At 68.0% G+C, this 21,685-nt stretch overlaps 1 protein-coding gene across 1 annotated transcript in view; it reads left to right on the top strand.

Moving 5' to 3' along the window:
• The window catches only part of SYT2 (synaptotagmin 2), an 82,295-nt gene that overhangs the window by 53,174 nt on the left and 7,436 nt on the right, over positions 1–21,685 (top strand). The window lies entirely within an intron of this gene.

The raw sequence follows: 21,685 nt of genomic DNA, 5'->3' as shown, positions 1-21,685 counted from the left end.
GGGTCCGGGGGAGGGCTCCGGGGCGCAGGGGTCCGGGGGCTGCGGGGGCGCAGGGGTCCGGGGGAGGGCTCCGGGGGTGCAGGGGTCCGGGGGCTCCGGGGGCTCCGGGGGAGGGCTGGGGGGGCGCAGGGGTCCGGGGGAGGGCTGGGGGGGCGCAGGGGCCCGGGGGAGGGCTGGGGGGGCGCAGGGGTCCGGGGGAGGGCTGGGGGGCGCAGGGGCCCGGGGGAGGGCTGGGGGGGCGCAGGGGTCCGGGGGAGGGCTGGGGGGCGCAGGGGCCCGGGGGAGGGCTGGGGGGGCGCAGGGGCCCGGGGGAGGGCTCCGGGGGCGCAGGGGTCCGGGGGAGGGCTGGGGGGGCGCAGGGGCCCGGGGGAGGGCCCCGGGGCGCAGGGGTCCGGGGGAAGGCTCCGGGGGCGCAGGGGTCCGGGGGAGGGCTCCGGGGGAGCAGGGGTCCGGGGGCTCCTCCGCAGGGGCCCGGGGGCTCCGCGGTTTCGGGGTCCCCGGCCCGGAGTCCGGCGCGAGCAGGGGCGCGCGGGGGCGGGGTCCGCGGCGCGGGGGGGTGGGGGGATCGCCCCGAGGGGCCGCGCGGGGCGGAGCATCCCGATGGGCGGGGGGAGCGGGCGCGGGAGCCCGAGCGCGGCACCAGGCACCACCGCAGAGCGCGGAGCGGGGCGGGGCGGGGCGGGGCGCAGCCGGCGGGGGAGCCGCAGGGACCGGCGGCCGCGAGGTGCAGGGGGCCCGACCTCGGCCCGGCCGCCCCGCCTGGACGCGGTAAGAGCCCCGTGGTCGGGGTCCCCGAGGGCCTGGGGCGCGGCCGGGACGCTCCGACTTTGGGGCGCAGCGCGCGCGGGACGGGGGGGGGCGAGACCCACCCGCGCCCCGAGCCCCCCGCCCCGGCCCCGCCCCGCAGCCCCCCCCGCCCCCGCCGAGCCCCGCGCAGGAGCCCCCCGACCCCCCTCCCCGGCGAACTTGGGCGGCGGGAGCGCTGCGGCGGCGTCGGGGGCGGGGGCGGGGGGCGACCCGGGGTGCTGCGCCCTGGAGTCCCAGCCCAGCCCGGACGGGGCGGGGGGCGGGGGGCGGGGGGCGGGCGCGCAGACCCTGACCCGGACCCCGACCTGCGGCTGAGCACTCGGTGCCGGGAGGGGCTGCAGCCTGGAGCCAGCCGCGAACCTACGGGTCCGGGGCCCAGGGGCGGTCGGGAAGCCTCCATCCTGACCCAGCCGTGACCTTGCACAACTGGCGCGGCGCCCTGAACCTCAGTGTCCCCATCTGCGGAATGGGGCTCCGGAGCTTGCCTACAGGACGCCTCCCGCTTCGGACTCCCGCGGGCCTGGCGGCAGGGGAGGGCGAGGGAAGGAGGGGGGGAGCAGCCTCACCGGCCGCTGCCTCGGGGAAACCGGCTCCCCAGCCCCCCAGAAAGTCAGCGGGGCCTGGAGCCCCTCAGCCTGCTCATGCATCGTCTCTCTCCACTAGCTTATCCGGCTCTCCAGGGCACACGTCCTCCGTCCCATCCTCTGTGCAGGGGGCAGAGCCTTCCAGGGGGAGACATTCCCAGTGACCCGGGCAAGGGTGGGGGGGTCAAGGACCCCCAAGGTCATGCCGCTGGCCCCTGGCTCCAGACAGGGCTGCATCCGCGTCAGACAAGGGTGGCCTGAAGGAGTCCTGTTTAGAGAGAGCTGCTCTCTGTCGGGAGAGCTCCCCACTGCAGGAGCCCCCGCAGCCCCGGGGTGCAGCCTCACGGCCCCCCCAGGAGAGTCCCCTCACTCTTGCTCCCGCTCTGCTGAACCCTGGTGTTGTCTGCAGTTGAGACGGAACAGCAGCCTCTCACTGGGCCTCAGGGTGTTGCGGGGGAGAGTCCTGGTTTAGGACAGGAGGCCTGAGTTGAAGTCCAGGCTCTGCCTCCCATTTGTGTGACCTTGCGTGACCTTGGGCCAGCCCCCTTCTGGCTCTCCTCACCTGTCCATCAAGAGGGCTGAACTAGATCGCTCCCCAGGGCCCTGCCAACCTCCCAGTTCTGGGGCTGAAAGTCTGGACGGTGTCTGAGTAGCCGGCAGGGGCCTGGCTGGGTGACGGGGGCAGGTGGTGTACACCCCCCCCCCCCAGCCCCGTCTGTCCTGGGGTGGAGGCAGCTGGAGACTGCAAACCCTGTATGGAGGGGCCGCCCTCCGCCTCCGCCTTGGGGCCTTGCACGCCCTGGAGTGAACCCTCGGGAGACCCTGGGCTCTGCGGGTTGTCGGCTGCGTGACCTTGAGCCAGATACAGCATTTTACATCTTTGAGCTTCAGTTACTCGGTGGAAATGAAAATAGTGGTGGTATTTTAGGGTGGTTGCGAGCGTTAAGCACGGAACACACGGAAGATGCTTCGTCCAGTGCGGAGCCCTCGGCGTCCTCAGTGGTAGCTGCTAGTCTGGCAGGCAAGAAGCCTGTGGGAGCCGGAGTGGGGAGTGGGGAGTGGGGAGTGGGGAGTGGGCAGTGGGCAGTGGGCAGTGGGGAGCAGGGCTGCTGGTGCCTCCCTGCCAGGGCCCTGGGATCTCCCCTGGGCTTCCAGCGCTTCCCTACGGAACAAACGGAGCAGCAGTGCTGCCTCCCTGCCTCCCTCCCTCCCTCTCACGGTAGCATCTTTCTGCAGCAGAAACTTCATGTGAAAGAAAAAAACCTGCTTGACTTTGCTGTGCCCTCACACTTGTTTGCCTCTAGCTCTCCCTTCCCCACTTTCTGCCACACGTCCGGTCCGGTCCCTTCTGTGACGAGGACACATGGAGGCTGTACTGCATTTCCTGAACCTTCCAGGAGTGAGCCAGCTGAGGCCCAGGGAGGGGCGAGCCTGGATCCCACGTCGGGGCTGGCGGCGTGGCAGGCCTGGCAGAGGCACCGGCTCGGCCTCGGGGGACGCTCAGGGTCCCAGACCCCAGAGCCAGGCGGGGTGGGGGTGCAGCAGTGGGCTGCCTGGGGGCGGCAGGGCCAGGACTTGGGGTCTCCCGACTGGCCACGCCCCCTTAGGCGAGTCCCACCCACAGTCCTCATTTGCAAAGTAAGGGGCTGGTGTCTGATGACCCCGTGGCTTCCGGGCCTGGTGGGCCCTGCCCTCGCCCCCCCTCGCCAGGGCGGGCTGGAGGGGCTGGAGGCTTCTGGCTGAGGAGGGCACACAGGCCTCCGCTCCACCTCAGCTGTGAGCAAGGGGCGGTGAACAGGTTTGGGCAAGAGGCATCTCCACGCGTGTCAGGCAAGCGGAACCACGGCACGAGGCGCTGAGGGGCTGGGGGTTTGTGTCCTCCAGTGTCTGACTCTGACCATGGGCACACGGTGACTCGGGGGGGCTTCCTGGGATGCACAGCACATCTGCGCCCCGGATGGCACCGCGCCAGCACCTGTGGGCCCACGTCCCCGGCTCTTTCCATCCCGCCGTTGAGCCCCAGGCGGGTGCCTTCCAGCTCCTGTACAAGGCCACAGGCCTCACTTGCTGCAGAAGGGATGTGGGTCGCCAATGGGAAGGCACCTCCGACGCCCATGCTGAGGGCGTTCCCATGTTGCAGGTGACAGCACTGACAGCAGTAGGTGGCCCAGCATCCGAGGCCGTCGCCCCGGGCTGCAGCTCTTGCCGCTGTGCCGCCTGCCTGTCGGGGTGGGCACGCTCGTGGCCTCGGGACAGCCACACTGCGGGAGTGAACGCAAATGCGCGTGAGAAAGGAACGGGGGACAGAGACACAGAGCAGGGGACAGAGACACAGAGCAGGGGACAGAGACACAGAGCAGAAGAAAGGCAGAAATATCACTGCCCGGAGCATGGGATCCCTTCTGGGCTTCTGGGCTTTCTTCTTGACGCTCCCTCCCCCGTGCGTGCCTTCCTCGTGGTGGCCTGGTGGCCATCAGTCCTTGGGGGTGGGGAGGGCGCAGTCCTGGAGCAGGGCTGGGAGGGCTATGAGCTCTCCTAAGGAGCCCTTAGGTCTCCGGCCTCCGCTGACCCTTGGCATCCGTGGCTCCCGCCCCCCCCCGCCCCCCCGCAGCCCGATCCTTAACACATTTCCCCGTATTGTTCGGAGCTGACGCCTCCCGCCCCAGCTCTTGCAGAAAGGCGTCGCAGCAGATGGCCCATTGAGCAGGCCCGCCGCCTCCTTATCTGGGCCCCGGCGCCTGGGAAAGATGCGGAACGTCCTTGGCAGGTCGACAGAGGCTCCGAATGGCTTTTTTCTCCCCTTTGCCTTTGTTTTGTTAGCTCCCCCCCTCCCCCCCCCCCCCCCCCCCCCGCATCCCGCTTCCGTGTTCTCTGTGCCCTGAGGTTGGGTTGGGGCTGGGGGGCCGCCCGAGCCTTTCCTCGGCGGAATGGATTCGGGGCCGCTTAGTGGCTTCCGCCATCACGGCGCTGCCCCTGGAGCTTCCCTGCACCCCGACGACGGGCGCGTCTGGTAGGGGGGGCTGCCCGGCAGCAGGGACTCGGGCCTTGGACCCACCGCCCTTCGGGGATCTGCTGGGGAGCCTGGCCTCACCGGGTGGGTCCTCGAGCTCCCCTCCCCACTCTGCCAGTGAGCTCGCTCCCTCTCCTGCCCCTCACCTGCCCCCGAGAGGCCACCGTGAGGCTCCTGGAGGCCAGCGCCGCCACCACTGCCACCTGGGCTGCACCTGTGGCCCTTGTGCCCCCCCCCACCCCGGGCCTGGCCCTGCTGCAGCTTGGGCTGAGGGGCTGGGGGGGGTGGGGAGAAGGGGGGAGGAGGGGAACCCCCAGCCCCCACCAGCCGCCTCTCACCCCAGCAGACCTACAGCCCGACCGCCTGCCCGTCTGGCGCGGCTCTGGGAGCTGTTCCCCACAGTGGGCCCGGCCGCCACCTCCGAGCCGCCTGCTGCCTGCTGCTTGGCCGGGCTGGGCTCGGGGGCAGCCAGCTGCTCAGAGGCAGATTGCGGCGTGTGCCCACGTCCCCCAGCACCCGGCCCCGGGGCGACGCACCACCCGCCCCCGGCGGTGGCTCCCCAGCCTGGATGCCGCACACGCGTTGGGCTCCGCGGGCCTGCCCTGGGCCGCCGTCTGCTGGCAGGGCCGGGGGCACGCACAGGCTCGGCCTCCTGGACGCTCGGCGCTGCTGCAGGGGCTGAGGCCTCAGAGGCCAGGACGCCAGGTAACCCCAACCCCTTGGGATTTTGTCATTTAAACACTCGGTACCTCGGGTTCTTCATCTTTAACGCAGAGATACATTCGTGGGCGCGCCGTCGGGCGGATACGAGAAGTGTGAGAAGGGAGCATCGGGCCTAGGGCGCTGATGAAGATTTAGCCCCGGTTGTGGTGTCTCTTAAAACGGAGACGGACGTTGTGTAGAAAAAGAAACGTGACACTGAGCTAGGAGTGCGGTGAGGCGGGGGTGTGACTGCTTCCACCCGAAGGACCTGGAGGCCGCGATCCCACTGCCGATTTCCTACGCGTGGTCCCACGCCCGCTGCTGCTTCCCATCTTTGGACTTCGGTTGTCCCCGTCTGAGAAGGAGAAGGACGACTGTCTCTCTCGCCCCTTCCGAGGTGTCCCGGGGACCCGGTGAAGTGGGTGATGGCCTGGAAAAACCAGCGCGCCTAGAGGACGCAGCCCCGTCCCAGCCCCCGAGGCACGCGGGCCTCCTGGCCAAGGCTCCGGCCGTGGACCTCCTACGAACCGCACCCGACCCCGTGGGCCTCTCTTAGTGTCTGCTCTTTTTCATCTGGGCCGGAAAAGAGATGGTGGTTTTGGGTCTCTACGTGCTTCTGGGCCGGGCGGCAGGAGTGTTTCTGGACGTGGCCTCAGTTGTGCAAGCAGAGAGCAGGAGGGTTGGAGAAAGCCCCTTCACGCTGGGACGCCCCGGCCGGAGCCGCACACAGACAGGTCGTGCCTGCCCTGGGATGGCCCGGACCGGCGGCTCTCCGCCCCCCCCCCTCCCCCCCCCCCCCCCCCCCCCCCCGCCCTCGGCAGGCGTCTGCAGAGCAGGGAGGTGGGGAAGGGGCTGCCCGGGAGCCGGGCACCGGGGCAACGTCGTGCTCAGCACCTTTCCTGCCAGGTGAGTCAGGGACCCTGCTTGCCGGCACTTTTACATCCCCTCAATCTGTGTGCTTCCTGGGGGGTCAGCCAAGCTGACCTGCTGCCGGTGTCGGGTTGATGATTAGGCCGGGGGTCTCAGGTGCCGTCGCCGGCGTTCTCTGCCGAGGGCCGCAGGGGTGACCGGGCTGCACGTGCCCGCGCCAGCGGCTGAGAGATGCCCGCTGTCCCACGGCTGGTCACCTGGGGTGAGCGGCAGGTGTGGAGGGCAGGACGCTTTATTGCAGAGTTACTCGGGGCCCTGGAAATGTCGCCTCTGGGGCCCTCCTCGGAGCCTCTTTCCAAATATCATTTTACCAAGAGCCCCAGAGCTGAGGCTGCTCTGCCAAGGTCGCCTCCAAAGTCAGCCGTGAGCTCATGCTCAGAGTCCACTGTCCTTCACCCGCTCCATTCCCCAGGCTTGGGAAGGCGTCAGGCGTTGGCTGGAAATGCAGGGGCGCAGCCTGCTGCCTGTCTCCTGCGACCTTGGCCTTGACCTCACATCTCCTTGTGCCTCGTACCTCCGGACGTTGGAAGGACTTAGACAGCCGGGGGATTTGCCGAGTGGCCTTGTCGGGGGACGGGACGGAAGATCGGCCCAAGACGTTGGGGAGTCTGGGCTGTGTTAGGTATCAGGAGAAGCTTCAGGAAAGAGCCCTGGAATTGGAGCCCGGAACCAATAACACAGCGTCAGGTCCTGCACAAAGTCAGGTCCTGCAGCCTGCTAGGCACATCGGGGTGGGTGCGGGATCGCCCTCCCCTCCAACTGGGATCGGACGTCCTTACGTCCAGGGGGCACGTTGATCTTTTTCTACTAGGAAAAAAAAAAAGGGTTTATTGAAATAGAGTTCATTCACCCCAAGGGCACGACTCAGTGGTTTTTAGCGCAGTCGCAGTCGTACAAACACCACCACAACCTCATGTCAGAGCTTTTTTTCCCGCCACCCCAAATAGAAAACCGCACACATTTGCAGCCATTCGTCCTTCCTTTCTTCGAGCCCTCACCGACCGGTGCCCTGCGGCCTGCCTCTGCGCACCTGCCTCCTGGAGGCTCCCCACGAACAGGATCATCTGATGTGTGTTCTTTTTTTTTTTTTTTTTTTTAAGATTTGGTTTATTTATTCATGAGAGGCACAGAGAGAGGCAGAGACCCAGGCAGGGGGAGAAGCAGGCTCCATGCAGGGAGCCCGACGCGGGACTCGATCCCGGGTCTCCAGGATCACGCCCCGGGCTGCAGGCGACGCAAACCGCTGCGCCCCCCGGGCTGCCCCTGGTGTGTTCTTTCGCGTCTGGCCTCTTTCACTGACATCGTTTTCAGGGCCCCTCCGGGGTGTCGCAGGTGCCACTCCATTTCTCGTTATTGCTGAGTGATATCTCGCTGTGCGGAGGGACCACACGTTGCCGCTGTCTTAGCCCCTGGACATGCGGGTTGGATTTTGACCGTTACGCACATTCACGTAAGGGCTTGTTTTCTAGAGTCATCCCTGCCCTGAACGTGGGGCTCGAACTCACAGCCCCGAGATGCAGAGTCTCGTGCTCCGCCTGCCCTGCCCGTGCAGGGTCCCCAGAGAACAGAGATCTCCGCGCCCCCGGGGCACGCTCCTGGGAGTGGAACTGCTGGCTCGAGCGATACACGTACTTTTGAAAGTCACCCTTTCTCAGCCCCTGTCGTAGGTGTTTTGCGGGGGTCACCTCCGTATGCGCTGTGAGGTGGGCACTGCTGTTCGTCTCCTTGTACAAAATGAGGAGGCCGAGGCCCAGAGACATCAAGTGACGCGTCCGAGGACGCTGAGCGAGCAAAGCCAGGACCTGAAGGCGGTCGGCCTGCCAGTGGCCCCTTCACCCCGTGCCCCTGTGTGTGGGGTTTGAAGGCGACGAGGAACGAGAGAGCCCCCAGCAGCTGCCCGGCCCGTAGGAGCGGCTGCTTAGGTGTTCGTTGCCTCCTGGGAAAGGGGACCAGACGCCCTGCACTTCTGTGGGACCTGCTCCGTGGCCTCGGGAACTGCTTGTGTCCCTTTGAGCCCCACTTCAGGTCCCCCCGGTATATACAGCTTCCCCGGTGCAGTTTCAGAGGCGGGGGGGGGGCTGTGCCTGAGGGTCGGGGTGTGGGAAGTGCAGGGTGGTGCAAAGTGTCCTAGATTCAGGCTCCGACTCTCTCACTGACTTGAAAGTAATTCCTGGGGCGCCTGGGGGGCTCAGCCGGTTGGGCGTCCGACTCTTCTTTTTTTTTTTAATATATATATTTTTTAATTTATTTATTTATTTATGATAGTCACAGAGAGAGACAGAGAGAGAGGCAGAGACACAGGCAGAGGGAGAAGCAGGCTCCATGCACCGGGAGCCCGATGTGGGATTCGATCCCGGGTCTCCAGGATCGCGCCCTGGGCCAAAGGCAGGCGCCAAACCGCTGCGCCACCCAGGGATCCCCTGGGCGTCCGACTCTTGATTGCGGCTCAGGTCAAGATCTCGGGGCTGTGGGATCGAGCCCCGCATCGGGTTCTGCTCTGATTCTTTCTCCCTCCTCCTCTGTCCCGCCCCCACCCCCTCACGGCGCTCTCTGTCTCTCTAAAATAAATTAAAATAAAATCTTTTTTAAAAAGAAGGAAAGCAATTTCCGGGACGCCCGGGTGGCTCAGGGGTCGAGCGTCTGCCTTCGGCCCAGGTTGTGACTCCAGGTCCCGGGATCGAGTCCTGCGTCGGGCTCCCCGCAGGGAGCCTGCTTCTCCCTCTGCCTGTGTCTCTGCCCCTCTCTGTGGGTCTCTCTTGAATAGATAAACAAGATCTTTTAAAAAAGAAAAGCAAACGAGCAGTTTCCCTTCCCTTGGTCTTGGCCTCCCCTTGTTCAGGAAGCGGCTGGAGTAAGGATCCTGAGGTGCCTGCTGCTCTTGGGGCCTGTGTGAGCCCCATGCTGTGTCCTCAGCAGCCTGAGCCCCGAGGGGGGCTGGAGTCGATGCCCAGGGCCCCAGGTCACCCTGGTGCTCAGCCCCGCTTCCCCCCCAGAGTGTAATCGGGCCGGGCTGGGCCTGAGCGGGGTGGCAGGCAGGGCCCTGTAGCCCTCCCTCGTCCTAGAGCCCCCGCCCTCGTCCTAGACCATCCCTCGTCCTAGAGCCCCTGCCCTCGTCCTAGAGCCCCCGCCCTCGTCCTAGAGCCCCCATCCCTCGTCCTAGAGCCCCCATCCCTCGTCCTAGAGCCCCCATCCCTCGTCCTAGACCATCCCTCGTCCTAGAGCCCCCATCCCTCGTCCTAGACCATCCCTCGTCCTAGAGCCCCTGCCCTCGTCCTAGAGCCCCCATCCCTCGTCCTAGAGCCCCTGCCCTCGTCCTAGAGCCCCCATCCCTCGTCCTAGAGCCCCCATCCCTCGTCCTAGAGCCCCCATCCCTCGTCCTAGAGCCCCCACCCTCGTCCTAGAGCCCCTGCCCTCGTCCTAGAGCCCCCATCCCTCGTCCTAGAGCCCCTGCCCTCGTCCTTGAGCCCCCGCCCTCGTCCTAGAGCCCCCGCCCTCGTCCTAGAGCCCCCATCCCTCGTCCTAGAGCCCCTGCCCTCGTCCTAGAGCCCCTGCCCTCGTCCTAGAGCCCCTGCCCTCGTCCTAGAGCCCTTGCCGGCCGAGGGCCTTCTCCCATGGGCTGAGCCAGGAAGAGAGCCGTTTCCCCTGCACTGCTGTCCTTGGCTTCCCTTGTCTGGACGCTTGTCCCTCTGGAATTCTGCTCCCTAGAGCCTGGCGGCCCTGCAGCCTCAGCCCCCCAGCCGGCTTCTGGGGCTGGGGCCGCCTCCTGGCCGGGGACCACGTGTGGGGAGGCACCCAGCACACCCCCTCCCCCGCTTTCCCCAGTCCCCCCCCTTTTTCAGGGAGGGCACCAGTGTTTCCCACGCCCGGCCCCCCAGGCTAGGCGGCCGTGCCCCCTCTGCATCCTCCATCCAGCCCTGCCTTTCCCAGGCCCTCCCTTTGCTCCGGATTCCCTGTGCCCCGAAACCTGCGGGTGGCCGTCCTGCCACGTTCCGGGCCCGAAGGCTGGGCTGCTGCGCCTAACCCTGCGCGGTGGGGATCGGTGGTGCCCTCTGTGGAGGAGGGAACAAGCGCGGGACAGGGGCGTCCTTCTCCAAGGTCACCAAGCTGGCAGGTGGCAGGGGGAGGACTGAGTGACGGCTGCCTAGTCCGGAAGCCTGCACAGCAGGTGCAGCCGATGTAAAGGACCTTTGAGGGGTGCTGGGCCCCAGGGAAGCTGAGCAGAGTGTCAGGGAGTGGTGGGCCCCGAAGTGCTGCGGGGCAGGTGGGTGTCACCGGCGCTTCTCCCTCTATGTCTGCGTGGGGCACAGTCACCCCCGGGGCTCACCTCTTTGCCCAGCGGGTGTCAGGTGTGGCATCTCCCAGTGCCCCTGCCCATGGGCGGTGGCCACGCAGCCCCCAGGGTCCGCCGCTCCCGCCTGCGTCCCCAGCTCCCCCGCCCCCAGCGCCTGGGGGTCCCACTATGTTTAAGCTCCGTGGGCGTGATGAGGCTCCCCGCTCGCCTTTTCCTCCAGTGCACCCCTAGGGCTGGGCCGGCCCCCTCTCCCCTTGACACCCACCCCAGGGAGGAGGCCCCCCACGCCCTCCTTCGTCCTGCTTGTCCCCCCACCCTACCCCGAGCCCTGTCAAAAACCCAGAAACAGCAGAATTGAAACCACCGAGAGAATCAGGAGCAGGTGGCAGGAGTTTGTGCGCATTTAAGATCACTCGGGGAACCGGGAGCTTTGAAGTCCGGGCCTGAGGAGACGCCCAGGGTGGCATCATGGACTGCGGCAGGGCTGGGGGCCTTCCACCGTGCTCCGGGGTTATCAGAGGCGTCTACGCGAGCTGGTCCCAGCTAGGTTTTGCTAACGTTCATGGAGGAAGCGGGACGCGGCTTGCCCACGCGGCCCCGGGCGTCTGGCCGGCTTTCTCCGGGGGGCTCCAATCTGTACTGAGTTGCAAGCCCCCGGCTATCCCCGCAGCGGGGGGAGCCCCCTCAGGATCGGGGTGGCCCCTCCCGCCCGGCGCAGCCTGGGAGCTGGTGGGGCCTGGGTGCCCGAGGCCTGCGGCGGCAGGTGGGGGACCCCCAGGGCGGGACGGGGGACCTTGAAGCCCCTCGAGGCTGAGGTGCGCCCCCTCCCTGTCTGTGGCATCCCTTCCGGTAGGGTCCAGCCTCAGCTTGAATACCCTCAGTGACGGGGCGCTCATGACCCCGCGAGCCTGCGTCCCTTCGGGGTTTTGGAAAGTGCTGGTACGCACCGCTCCTCCCTCATCTTGAACCTGAGGCCGGAGAGCCCCGGGGGAGGAGGGGGCCTGGGGGGCACAGGGGACCCCAGCGCAGGACCCTCCGAGCCTGAGCCCCACGAAGCCTGCGACCTGGGCCCGTCCCTCCCGCCTTCTAGCTCCCGGGTTCTCCTGCCGTCACGTGTGTTGCGCGTGGACCTTCAGAAATGAGAGGCTGCAGCCTGCGCGGGGGTGGGCTTCGTCCAGGCCGCGCCCAAGGCCCGGTGTCGGCAGGTGCGGGCAGGGGACCACCCTCCGCCCGCCCCCTCCCGCCTCTCGGGCAGCCCGTGGCAGAAGCTGGCAACACGCTCGGCGACAGGGGGCCTAGAGCGATGCTCCAGCTCCCGGGAGAGCAAGCGGGGGGCTCGGGGTCCTGGCCCGGGACGCTCCCTGCCCACGGCCAGGCTGGGGGAGTACGGCCAGGTGGGCTCTCCGGAGCCAGGGCCGCTGCCCCGCCGCACCACACCTGCCCGCGTCCGACGTCTCTCCTCCGCCTCCCGGGCCCTGCAGGTGCGGCCCCATCTGGTCCCCGGTTGTCAGACCCCCCTGCCCCCCGCACCGTCCCTGCTGAGGTCTTGCCTAGAGCCGCCGGCCCCTTCCAAGCCCTTCCCTGGGCCCCTGGCTTGGGCCGCCTTCCCAGGAAGCCTCCCCAGAGTGGTGCTCCGGGTCCTCCGTGCCTTTGAGAGCCCCTGCGATTGGCCAGGGCAGCGGGGGGCCACTCGGTGCCCTCGCCCGGGCAGGGCCGTGGTAAGTCCCACGTGGCCACCCAGGCCCCCGCAGACCGAACGGAGCGCTGAGCACCGACCCGCGGGACAGCGGGCTCCTCTGAGCGTTCTTGTTTGTTTGTTTTTTTCAAGATTTTATTTATTTGACAGAGAGAGAGAGAGAGGGAGAGCAAGAGCGAGCACAAGCAGGGGGAGCAGCCGAGGGGCAGGCAGACGCCCCGCGGAGCAGGGAGCCCGACGGGGGGCTCGACCCCAGGACCCCGGGATCACGACCTGAGCTGAAGGCAGACGCTTCCCCGACGGAGCCCCCGTGCGCCCCTCGTTGTCCTTTCGGTGGAGGTGAACTGAGGTCCGACAACTCGTGTGACCCACTGGTGTCTCCTGCTTGCCCGGCCCCCGAGGCTGCCTGTGTCCCCACCCACCGCTGTCACCTGTCACCACAGATTAGTCTTCTCTTCTGGCCTCTCCTGTTCTTCGCTGGGCCTGGCCTTCCCCTCTTGCCGCGATGTCCCCGAGCCTGGGACTGTTCTCCCAGCATCCCCCCCCCCACCCCGCCGCCGCGCCACCTGTGCTAATGACTCCCAGTGGCCCCGCTCCGGAGCAGCCCCCAGCCCACCACCCACCTCCTGGTCGTCGCCGCGCTCACTCGGTGGCCCACTGGCTTGGCCGGGCGGGCAGGGATGTCCACGGGGCCCCAGCACAAGCCCCGCCTTGCCCCAGCTCTGTCGCTGCAGAAAGGGAGAGGTGGCCCGAGGGGAGCGCGGCCCCTCCTCCTTGAGCAAACAGGTGGGCAGGGAGCGTGTGTGGACCAGCTGGAGGCGGGGGCTCGTCCGCAGTCTGCACGGGGCTGGGGCTCAGGATGGGGCTCGGGATGGGGCTCACGGCGGGGTGCTAAGAGGCTGGCTGGGCTGGAGCAGAGGGTGGGGGCCGGCGAGGGGGCAGCCGCAGTCTCCGAAGTACGAGGCGGGTGCTGAGCTTAGCCTTGGCCACCGTGGGGTCCCCCCAGCCGCCCCGCGTGCTCCGTGCGGGTTCCAGCCCCTCGGGCACAAGATCGCGCTTTACGGACCCTCACAGCCCCACAGGCGGGTAGGTCCTCGTTCCCATTTTCCAGATGCAGAAGCCCCGGGTGGGGGGGGGCTAAGCTCCCTGCCCACGTTTGCAGGGCTGCAAGGTGCGGTGGGGACGCGGGCCAGGGCCTTCTGACCCACGGGCCGGGCGCTGAGCTGCGCCATGTGGAGGTGCCCACTCGCCCCGCCTGGACCCAAGTGCACGTCCCCAGTCCTGCCTCCAGTCGCATCCGCGTGGAATCCCGGCTGGACCTTCCGCTGGGAGGGAGGACGTCCTGCATGTCTTCCCTCCTCCCCTCCTCTAGCCTGTTGGCATTTTGAGGACATGGTTCCCCCCTCTGGGCCCCTGTCCCCGAACCTGTTCTGGGTCCCAGGTCAGGCTGGGGACCTGGGTCAGGCTGGGGTCCTGGGTCAGGCAGAGGGTCCAGGTCAGGCTGGGGTCCCGGGTCAGGGGGCGGGGAAGGCGGTGCCCCTGGGGCTGTAATCGTGCCCCTGGGACTGGCGAGACCCACCCTAGTTCTCTGCAGGCCCAGAGCTGTGGGAGGCCTTGGTGGTAACGGGCGTGGTTTTGCCAAGGGCCTGGCCTGCGTGGGGGGGACACGGGGGCGCAGACTGTATCCTCCTCAGCTGAGCCCCGTCACGTCCCTCTGGGGGCACCCCGGGCGTCCCCGACTTCTGACTGCCCCCAGCTCCCCGCGCGGCCTCCCGAGGGCAGCCTGTGTGCCCTGCTCCGCCTCAGTCTCCCCATCTGTAAAACGGGAATAATAGTGTCGACTTGACGGGGCCGAGCGTGACGTGAACTTCATCGTGGTGCTCGTGGAGCCTGTAGGACCGGCACACGGCTCCCGCGTGGGCCCAGGCCCGGTAGCATCTGTCCCCCGCTCCTGGTGCTGCGAGCCGGGCGGCTGGTTAGGAGGCTGGTTAGAGCCCCGGGCTGGGTGCCTGCAAGTCGGGGTTCCAGGTCACACGTTGGGGCCAGAGCCCGGCGGCGAGCTGTCATCGGGGTCCACGGCCCCGCCTCTGAGCCGGCCGGAGTGTGTCTCTGCGAGCTGCCTGCCACAGGCTGAGCCTTCTTCCTCTCCTGTTCCTGGCGCTCACCCGGCGTCACCTGCGCCGTGGGACAAGGACAAGGGGGGCGACTTCCGCGGTCGCTCATCAGGGAAGGGATCTTCACGCCCCCTTCGGCCCGGGACCCTCCTGGGCCTGGACCGCGTGGACGCCCTTCCGCCCTCTTGCTGGGCGATCCAGGACGGCGGGCCTGCCTGCGAGGCCTGAGGCCGTGGGGGCCGGGCCCTGGTCCTGTCCCCCAGCCCCGGCGTCTGCCCCCCCGAAGCGGAGGGCCTGCTGGACGTGGTCGCCAGGGGGATGCCGAGCCCAGGGATGCCCCCAGCTCCCTGTTCCTGCCAGTAGGCCCCGCAGCCAGGCTGCTGCTGAGGGCGGAGGCCAACGGGACAGCTGCCGCCTCACAGCCCTTACCGTCCGGGAAGCTGAGTGGCACACGTGGGTGACCCTGCCCAGGCATGTCCCCAGGAACAGGCGGGGCCGCGGGGATCCCCGGCCGCAGGCTCCCCGGCCTCTGGCCTCCGAGGCGCCCCCCACCTCCGGGCCCAGGGGGACCAGACAGCACAGTCCCTGGCTTGGCCAGTGCCGCAGCCTCCGTCAGGCACACGGGGCCTGACCTCGCGCCCAGGGTCCGCGTGGACACGGCCAGCCCCGCCCTGGGCACCACTGAGAGGAAGAACGCGGGTGCAGGGGCGGCTCTGCGGGCGGCGCCGTGGCTGGGGTCAGTCTCCCAGGGCCCCATGTCCACAGCCAGGGGCGATCCCCAGAGCTGGAGCCCCCGGCCCCCCGCCCCCTGCCCAGCTCCTGGCGCCGGGTGCGAGCCAGCCCGGGTCCCAGAGTCCACGTCTGCCCCCTTCGCTGCTGCCCTCGTGCGGCCCACGCCAGAGAGTAGGGCTCCCGGCATCTGGGAGGGTCGTGGGCCACCCTGGGACGTGCAGAGGCCCAGAACACAGGAAGGAGGGGAGTCCCCTGTCCCTCCCCGGGGCGCCCTGAGGGACTGGCCACAGGTGCCAGCGGCAGCGCAGTGGGGCTGGGCGCCCGCGTCTCCACCCGAGGCTGTGGTCCCCCGAGGCGCCCCCGCTGCGGTCCCACCCTCTCAGCCTCCAAGTACCGCGGCTTTCCTGCCACCCTCGAGTCCCCAGGGGGTTGGTGTGCCACCCCCGGGTCCCTCCTGGGGCTTCTCCCTTCCCGCTTAGGCTGCATGACACACGTGTTCCTGGTGCCGGGCACCCGCGGTGCACACACGTGCCTGGGCCCCCAATGGGGGGCCCTTCCCGCAACCCCCCCGCCACGTTGTGGTCCCTCAGTGCCGCTGTCGCCGTGGGTCTGAGGGACGTGAGGCCCCCTTCTTCACGGCGGTGCCAGCGCGGTTCTGCTCCATCACTCGGCTAATGGGGCCTCAGCGGCTCCCCTTTCCCGGCCCTGACTTGAGGGACGCCAGCTGCCCCCCCCCCCGTAAGCCCTGCTCCCCCTGGCGAGCCCGAGCTCGTGTGTTCGGAGCTTGCACCGGTTGGGAGGCAGGAGACGCGTCAGCGTTTAAGGGGTTTTAGCTCCAGATGAAGATGTGCTTTTGGCACGAAAGGGACGGTGTTGGCCCCGATGGCGCAGTTCGCAGGGGGCAGCAGGGATCCTGTGGACCGAGTGGGGTAACAGCCCCCCCGCCACAGGGCTCCCTTCCCAGCCAGTGCTGCCCCGGGCGCTGCCCTCCTGTGTGGACGGGACACGGGCGGCGCCCTCCCCGCCCGCCTTGCGCCCCCACCCGCCGGACACACGGGCCCGCGCACCCCCCCCCCACCCTGCCCTCGGCCAAGGAGCAGCTGCGCCCGAGGACCTGCCGGGCTGGAGTCGGAGGCGGCTCAGCCTCCTTACCTGTGTGATGTGAGGCAGCTCACGTCCCTTGGGGGCCCATTTCTTCATTTCTCAGACAAGGGGTTGGGACTGCGCTGTCGCCGGGTCCCCTCTGCTCTCGCGGCCCAGGCCTTACGTTGCCTGCGATGAAGCCCGCAGCGGGTGCGCAGGAGCCTTCGCCTTCCATCATCACCGCAGAGGCCCGGAGGGCGACTGCCCGAGTGAGGAAGGACTCAACCCGCCCGTCACCTCCCGTCACCTCCCATGGACTCTGCCCAGGGCCTCGTCTCGGGGGGTCTGGGATTTGCTGATCTCGGCCTAGATGCAAAAGCTGGGGAACGAGTGTCCTTGCGCAGGAGAGACTGAAGTTAGACCCGGGCGGGACTTTCTAGCTCTCTGGAGCCCTGCGGCGCGAGCTTTCCCGGGCAGGCCAAGAGCAGGCTCTGCTCCTACGCGCGGCCGTGGGAGCCTCGCTGCAAAGCCCCGGTGCACGCGGCTGCCCCGGGAGGCCCGACCGGCCTGGCCACACAGAGGACTCCCAGAAACGGGTAATTTATCTTCAAAATGAGCTGGAAAAGTCATTTATTTGAAACCGTGTCCTCTGCCTCCCAGGACCAAGTGTTGGGCTGGAGCGTCGATTCGAAACGTAAAGAAAGAAACTTATTCTTACGCGTGGGTCTGTTAGCTTCCTAGCTCTGCTCACAGGCGCCTGGTTACCTGCTTCCACCTTGTTACTTGGGTTTCTGCGAAGCCGAGGTGGGGAGAGGTTAAGTACGTTGCATCCCCCCAGCTCCCCGTTATCTTTGTTAATTGAGGCCACGCTTGCGGGTGATAATCCGGAGAAGCGCATTGTCCCCAGGTCGTACTGAATTGGTGGGAGGTGGCCGTCCGTGGCCGTCGGTGGCCGTCGGTGGCGAGTGTGTGTGTGTACACACGCCTGTGTGCTTTGGCTGGGGGGTGGGGATCAAGCGTACTCACCTCTGATGTGGGGTCAGAATCTGATTTGGAAGGGAGCGTCCCCTGGGAGGAGCCACAGGCCAGCTGGAGGAGCCTGCGGGGAGACGTGGGCTGAGGAGGCAGGTGGCCTGCGGGTGAGGCAGGGAGGTCCTGGGTGACCCCAGGCTGGCTGAGTCCTGAGTGGGCTACGTACATCCCCTCGTCGGTCCCCTGTTTTGCGCTGCAGGGGCCTGGGCTCCTGCTTCTGAAGCAGCCTGGGCCGGGGGCGGGGAGGCAGGTATGTTTGTGTGCTTCAAAATCCCAAAAATACAGCGGGGGGCCCAGGGACGTGTCTGCCGGGTGCTCCTCCCTACATCCCCCCCCCCCGGAAGCAACGACGACGCATGTCGCCAGCGCCGCGTGCGTGTTCCCAGTGCCCGACTCTGGATACGGCAGTGCCCGTGCAGCAGCGCCCTCCGCCCCCCGACACGACGCTTCCTCTTGTGCATGGTCATCTCTTGCTCCCCGTTCTCTGGACGCCGTCCCACACCTGCACCCAAAGGGTGAAGCCGCGGGGCAGCGTTCCCCGCACGAGGCTCAGCGCAGACTGAGAGCAGCGCGTGCGGGAGCCTGTGAGTGCGAGTGTGCGTGGGTGTGAGGCCGGCTTCTGCTTCCTGTCCGCCCCCCTCCCCTCCTACCCGATGGGTGACTGTCAAGGGTGTCACGGCTGAGCTCTGAGCACCTCTGGGTGTTGGGAGTCGAGGACACGGCCTCCAGACACGCGCTGTCGGCTTGTTAAAGGGCTCCCTCGGTTCGCACGGCCTCCCTGACCCCGCCCGCGGTCCTGCCTCCTGCTCTGGGCCTCCGTGCCGGGAGAGGGATGGATAAGGTAAAGGAGAAGTCGACCAGGTTGTCACCGTCCCCCACCACTGTCCCCCGCCACGAACCGCGGCAAATGTGGCTGCTTACCCTGCCAGAGGGGGCCGGAGGCAGCTTCCAGTGTGTGAGGCCCTGGAGGGTCCCGGTGGCTCCCGAGTGTGCAAGGCCCCGGGGGTCCCGGCGTGCTCCCCAGTGTGCAGGGGCTCCCGGCTGCGCACACACCTCACCGCCCGTCCTGCTGCAGCGCGTCCCCGGCCCGGCCCACCCTGGTGACCCGCAGCGCTTGACAAAGCGGCCAGGTGTTCGCTGTCGCCCAGCGGTGTGGGGGGGGGGTGCGGGGGGAGGGGAGGCTGCGGGAGGGCTGGAGCAGGCGGGAGTGCGGGGAGGGGGGCGGAGGCTGCCCCCAGAGGTGCGCTGTCCTCCATGGGGCCTGAGGTCGCAGGAGCCAGGGCCACCCTGGGCACAGCACGTCAGCTCCCCCCCACCCTCGCGTCCCCTGCCCCTGCCCCCACGCACCCTCGCGCCCTCCCGGGATTCTGGGGAAGGAGGCGGGAGACCCAGGGAGTCGGCAGGTCGGGGAGGAACCGAGCCCTGCGGCTTCCCCAACGGGGGACACGAGAGCGTGTGGGGGATCCGCGTGGGCTGTGGGAACGGGCGGTGGTGCCCGGACACTCCCGGCGGGAGGTACCAGGTGGGGGACGTGGGCCGCGCGGAGGGCCTGCTGCTCGCTGCTCGCCTGTCCCTGTCCACGGAGCTTGGAGCCCAGCGAGGTGCACGTGGGGGGTGATGGGAACCCCCAACAAGGACGGCGGCCGGGGGTGCGGGTGGCCGGCGGGGCCGCACCCTACCCCGCTCCTGGCAGGTGTCCTCGCAGCGGACCTCACCCCGGAGGCGGGCGGTGGGGGGGGAGCGGTGGGCCCTGGGGCAAGTGGGCGGCTGCGGGGCTCTGTCGCGGGAACAGGGCTTGTGTGCTGGGCCCGGGAGCGACCTGGGATGGACGGGGGATGCATGGGGGAGGGATGCGGGGACAGGAGGGAGGATGGACAGAGAGACGGACAGGGGACCGACGGGGGACCAAGGGGGGACGGGAGGGAGGACAGACGGGAGGACAGATAGAGGGATGGACAGGAGGCACAGACAGGGGAACGGACGGGGGGGGACGGACAGGGGGATGGGAGGGAGGATGGATGGGAGGACGGACCGGGGATGGACGGGGGAACGGACAGAGGGACAGACAGGGGACGGAAGGGGGGACAGACGGGGCAGTGGCGCGGAGCCCCCCACCTCCGTGAGCTGATGGAGGCCGGCCCTGACCGTGGGCCCAGTGCCTGCGGGAGGTGGTGACCGTGGGGCGGCTGCCGCGTGGACGGCTCCGCGTGTGCGGTGAGGGCCGGGGTGCCCGGGCCCCCGTGCGTCTCCTGCTCCCCGGTGCTTCCCAGCGCATCCAGGGCCCGGGGCTCGGTGGGGTGGGCGGCCCCCTCCTCAAGCAGCAGGCGGCCCGGCGACCTCGGCCACTCGGCTGCGCTGGGAGGCGGGGACGCTCGCGTGTGGCCAAGTCACAGTAAAAGTGTATTTAGAAAAATCAGGCAGCGGGACGCCCGGGGGCTCGGGGGTCGGGCATCTGCCCGGGCCCAGGGCGTGACCCCAGGTCCTGGGATCGAGTCCCGCGTCGGGATCCCCGCAGGGAGCCTGCTTGTCCCTCCACCTGTGTCTCTGCCTCTCTCTGTGTCTCTCGTGAATAAATAAGATCTTTAAAAAAATATAAATAAAAATTAATAAATAAAAGGGCCTCCGGGCTCCAAGCCCTGGACAAGGCCCTGATGTGCTGCCGCTTTATGAACAGCCCATGTCCCCCGTGGGCCGCCGTGTGTCACTCCCCTCTGGTGATTGCCCGAGGACACCGCAGACTCCCTCACGGGGACCTGGGGCTGACAAGACGCCGTCACTGGGTCCTTGGAGGTCTTTCCCCTCTCTCTGGGGTCGTGGTGGATTCAGGCTTTAACTCGCTGCCGCCAAAGCACAGTTTTCAGAATGTCTATTTGTCCGCGTTACCTGCGTCCCTAAACCCTCTGACGGCTTCCGTGAGCCTGGGACAGGCCGTGGGGGGCCGCGCTGCAGCTGCCTGTCCTCCCCGCCCCTGGCCGCCCCGTCGGGCCCGCTCCCTCCGGGCTCACAGTCAGCGCCTCCGCTCCGGGCCTTGGCCCACGCGGCCTCACCCCGCCACCGCCGCTCCTGTCCCCTCCCCTGGGGGGAAGCCCAGTCTCGGCCTCGGTCACGCCCCAGGTCACGCCCCAGGACAGCGCTCTCTCCCCCGGGTGGGTCCGGGCGCCCCTTACAGACTCGGACCAGGCATCTCTCCTGCGGCTGTTCTCAGCCAGAACCTCAGTCGCCGCAGTCGTTCGCTCCACGTCACGCGCAGTCCCTCCACGCGCATGACACGAGGCCAGTGACGGAGGGAGGGAGCGCAGGGCCTCGCCTCGTCCTTCCTGCCGCAGCCCCGCTCCTCCTCGCTCGGGTCTGGGGGCTCCTCCGTGGGAGCAGCGCCCGCCCGCCTGGCCCCGCGGGGCCCACGCGCCGTCCTCCCGCCGCCTCGCTGCAACGGGCGGCCCCTCGGCGGCCCCACGCGGGCCTTCCGGCGCCTGCGTTGGAGCGTGGACCACGCGGGGCCCCCGGGTGCCCAGCTGCGGCGGCAAAGGACAGTGTCGCTGATGGAGAAGGCCTGGGGCGCCGGCCGCCCGCTTGGTTTCGGCTCCAGTCAGGCCCCCAGCCCGGGTTAGGGCCCCACACGGGTCCGTGCTCAGGTGGGGGGGGCCTGCTTCTCGCCCTCTGCCCCTCCCCCACTTGTGTGTGCGCACGCGCTAAGATAAGAAATTTTTTTTTTTTAAAGAGAGAGAAAAGGCAGATGGTAAAATTTTAGGTTAAAAGGCAGAATGAGGGATCCCTGGGTGGCGCAGCGGTTTGGCGCCTGCCTTTGGCCCAGGGCGCGATCCTGGAGACGCGGGATCGAATCCCACGTCGGGCTCCCGGTGCATGGAGCCTGCTTCTCCCTCTGCCTGTGTCTCTGCCTCTCTCTCTCTGTGTGACTATCATAAATAAATAAAAATTAAAAAAGAAGAAAGGCAGAATGGCGAATCGCGGGTAGCAGGGCCTCGCGCGGAGCGGGGGTCTCCACACGTAAAACACACCCCGGAGAAGGCGAGCGGCCCCGAGATGCGCAGCAGACGTGCCTCCGGGCGGCGGACCCTGGGCAGCTGCTCCCTGACTCTCTTGCCCCCCGTTTTCACGATGGTGCTGGAGGCGGGAGGCGGCGACGGTGACGGCAGGGACAGGTCGAGGAGGACAGACGGTCACGAAGGAGCCCTCGGGGTGCAGGCCCGGCCTCCCGGAGCCCCCTCCGCGTCTGCTCAGCGGGACGGTGGCCGAGCATGAGGCTGAGTCTGGGTTAAGCGACATCACGCACGGAGAGGGCTTTGCACGGCGCCTGACCCAGGACGAGCCAACGTGGGGAGGACGGTCGCGTCGCTGTTTCACCGCAGTCGTTCACATTATGGGAACTATCTTTGGATTATAAAGGGATCGATAGTAATAGTGTTTAGTGGTTTTAAATTTTTTTTTGGTTAAGATTTTATTTATTCATGAGAGACACACAGAGAGACAGAGACACAGGCAGAGGGAGAGGCAGGCTCCTGAGGGGACCCCGACGCGGGACTCGATCCTGGGACCCCGGGGTCACGACCTGGGCTGGAGGCGGACGCCCGACGGTCGCCCGACCGCTGAGCCCGCGGGTGCCCCAGGCCTTTAGCTCCCGAGAGAGGCTCCCAGTCCTCGGGCGGAGCTGTGCGCTCGGGCTGCGGCCGCTCACCTGTTCCCACC

Source organism: Nyctereutes procyonoides, unplaced genomic scaffold, assembly GCF_905146905.1.
Source record: "Nyctereutes procyonoides isolate TBG_1078 unplaced genomic scaffold, NYPRO_anot_genome, whole genome shotgun sequence".
Lineage (NCBI taxonomy): Eukaryota > Metazoa > Chordata > Mammalia > Carnivora > Canidae > Nyctereutes > Nyctereutes procyonoides.
Note: the sequence above shows the minus strand (reverse complement) of the source record. Positions and strands in the feature narration are given on the sequence as shown.